Below are 3462 nucleotides of genomic sequence, written 5' to 3'. Positions count from 1 at the left end.
CAGACAGTCGTTCTTCCCGCGAACCATACGCGACTGGAACAGGAAAGGGAGGTAATGACAGTGGCACGTAAAGTGCCCTCCGCCACACACCGTTGGGTGGCTTGCGGAGTATCAATGTAGATGTAGATGTAGATGTAGAGAGAGAGAGAGAGAGAGAGAGAGAGAGAGAGAGAGAGAGAGAGAGAGAGAATGTGGGGGGGGGGAATGGCAGAGAGAAAAATGGATGTAATATTTAGCTTCAGGAAGGCGCGTTTGTCAACGGCAGTCGTGGCCGAGTGGTTAAGGCGTCTGACTAGAAATCAGATTCCCTCTGGGAGCGTAGGTTCGAGTCCTACCGACTGCGAAAATTTTGTTCTCTCTCATGCATTTCATAGTAATTATCTGAGTACACATTTGTAATTTTAGGCCTGTCTTCTTCAGTATCAGTAACACAGCAGTTACGCCGTCTGTTGCGACTATATGACGTCTCATTTGGACTAAACGCGTTTAGCATTATCTAAAGTGTCACTATAACAATTATTATTTTGTTTAAAATCGGTTTAACGCGGTCACGAACAGTTTTCATCTTTAAAGCTACTTTTTCGTAACGACGGTTTGTTGCTCCTACCATATTTCCATTTATTCTCGTACACACATGCGTCCGATTTTTAAATACTGCACTGCGTTAGCCACAACATTCTCTCTTTTACATGTTTTCTATATCCAAATTCATCTCGTGGTTACGTGAACATCGTTTGTTTCGATAGCGCGGAACATATTCATATTTTGCCTTGGTTTTGTAATAGTGGCAACATGGCTGTTGTCGCGTTTGCTGTTCAGATCTTTGCTTCTATGTCTACAGACATTTTTTATTTTGCAGTGTATGTGAGTGAACTTACGCGATTTTTAAAAAATCTCCTATACTTGCATATTGTCTTTGTGGGAATTTGGAAAAGGGGTGTACGTGAGTTGGTGTGAAATTTTTTTGGTGTGTGTGTGTGTGTGTGTGTGTGTGTGTTTACTTTGTTGAACTTGTTTATATGGGTTGGCTGATTGTGTGATGTCTGAGGAGGTTACTGTTTATCTACTAAATGTTTAATAAGTTTAAATAACGTTTGATTGCGATGTTTGTTTGAATGTACCTGTATTTCTTTTGAGTGACTGCTTGTAGAATTTTTTTTTTTCTTGTATTGTCAGGAGATGTTTATTGTTACTGAACCTGATCATTTTCGTGTCTGTTGCAGTTGTGGAAGCGCTCCCTAAACGGTCAATAATATTGTCAGTGATACTGGGCAATAATTTTGTGTTTCGGAATGTTGGACGACAGAGATGATGATGTTATGATAATTGCTCCACTTTATTGAAAGCTGTAAAAGGTAGATGCGAAATTGGTTCAAGGGGCGTCAAAGATCAAACGCGAAAACTTGCTGGGAGAATTGAGGTTCGAAAAAAAGGTCATCATAACTTTTTACGTGTATGGGCCAGTGTTACATTACTAAAAATGGTTGTCCCTTTAAATAGGCACTTGCCCTACCCCCATCCCTTGGAATATGGAGGTACGGCGTTTCTATTCATTACACTTCTAGAAGTGATATCCCATCATTACGATAAAATATAGCACTACATGGCTGACAGCAGTGAGACAACGCTATGGCTTAAATATCAAATTAATCTACCTAGAACAAATATTGGGTGAATAACCATCAGTACTCTGGTATAATAAATGTTTCGTGTCACCTGTAAAATGTAATTCTTGTGGCAACAGAAGTCTCTAAACTGACTTATTTATATCAAAAATGGCAGTTTTAGTCTCCCCCCCCCAAACCCTCCCCTCCCCCCCCCCCCCCACACCCTCACCCCAGTATAAGTTTCTACAGATACCCATATCCCCATGATCAGAAAACAAAATACTAGACCGAGAGACGCAGTTCCACGACTTTAACGCTAATGTAGTACCGCAGACCATGCGATCTGTGCTACAGGCAATTCTTCCGAAGACGTAAATTTTAGAAGTCCAATTTTACGTTAATGTTTTTGATGCATGGTTATAAAACGTATCATGCAATAATATTTTCAAGCAGAGCCGTATATTTCAAAAGTTTTGATGTTCTCAGTATTACTGTGCTACCTCTCAATCTCACCCCTACACATTCAGTATTATTGCACATTCGAAAATATTGCGCAGTAATGTTGACCGTATAAGGGTCATTACGAGGTGGTAGTCCTGTTTTCAAACTCACACACACGTAAATTTATCTTTATAAATAAATAAAATCATACACACTCACCCACAAATACAAGTTACGGCATATTAAGCAACCTTACCTCACCCCCACCGCTTCACTCAACAAACTGCCACAAAATGTGGACCTCTATACTATGATTGTCAAATTTTATTAAGGTAGGAGCTGTCAAGGCTCCTAGGAAATGAGAGAACCTGTATTAAGAGTAATGCTAAGACGATACAAAAGGAGTGGTGTCAGATAGGCCTAGGAAGCAGGCCAGAGAACCCCACAATGTAAGACATGTTCACAGCTAGCCGACAAAGCAGCCGTGCTGTAACTGTTGCTGAGAACAGCCTCAAGATTTTTAAATGCGCCAAGGTGATTGTACTCAGCAGAAGTAATACATTCGAACCAGTCAGAAGCTTCTGGAAAAATCCCGGTCCTTAGGAAGGGGGAAAGCAACATTACTAGAGAAACCCGCTTAAGAGCACAAAAAAGTAAGTATATAGGCGGTTATTGCACGGGGCCAAGGCAGTCGGTGTGATGGGTTAGGAGGAATCATGACCAGGACGCATTAAGGAGCAGTACTGCTGCCGAGCTTCAAAATCATTATAGATTGACTCTTCGATGCTGGTGAAGCAAAACTACGCGAAGTCTGTTGACATCCGAGGGAGGACGAACTGAGTTTCCAGTAAGTATCCAGTAATAGTTATTATTTTGAGTTATCTGCATGTTAAAGAAGAATAAGCAGTAAAGTTTGTTTCAGGTAGCAAAGAGTACTATCTGATATTTTCTGTTCGTCAGAATATAAGGAACTACAGCTATCCCGCATTGCCTCCTAGTGTGCGGTATCTGACCGCGTACGTGAGAAAGAGTAATAAATTGTTCATTTGTGTGGTCATATTGTCCGTAGTTGCTTTACAGTTCCTGAATGTGTTTTCGTTCCGTCGTTGGAACTAAAACAAAATGCATGTTTTTCTCACCAGGCGCGTTTTGCCTTATTGAAGTAAAGCATCATTGGTCACCACAGATGCTTCACGTCAATAAAGCGAAACATATCTGGTGAGAAAAACACGCATTTTCTTGTAGTTGTAACGATGGAACAGAAGTACCCTCAGGAACAACGAGTAATAGTTAATGGGTTTCTGTCTGTCAGAATATAAAGCGAAACAATCACTCTCTCACTATTGTCTCCTATTGTGTAGAAGATATTTGATTGTGTGGTGTCAGAACGAGTTCCAAGCAGAGTCCTCGTGTC

The 3462-nt window shown here is 40.8% G+C and overlaps 1 non-coding gene across 1 annotated transcript; it reads left to right on the top strand.

The window, feature by feature from the left end:
• The first annotated feature begins 261 nt into the window (after positions 1-261).
• On the top strand, positions 262-343 carry Trnas-aga (transfer RNA serine (anticodon AGA)). Its single transcript has one exon. It is a non-coding gene; the product is annotated as a tRNA-Ser (tRNA).
• Positions 344-3462: the final 3119 nt, after the last annotated feature.

This window comes from Schistocerca serialis, chromosome 2 (genome assembly GCF_023864345.2).
Source record: "Schistocerca serialis cubense isolate TAMUIC-IGC-003099 chromosome 2, iqSchSeri2.2, whole genome shotgun sequence".
In the NCBI taxonomy this organism is placed as follows: domain Eukaryota; kingdom Metazoa; phylum Arthropoda; class Insecta; order Orthoptera; family Acrididae; genus Schistocerca; species Schistocerca serialis.
This window is presented reverse-complemented; position numbering and strand designations above follow the sequence as displayed.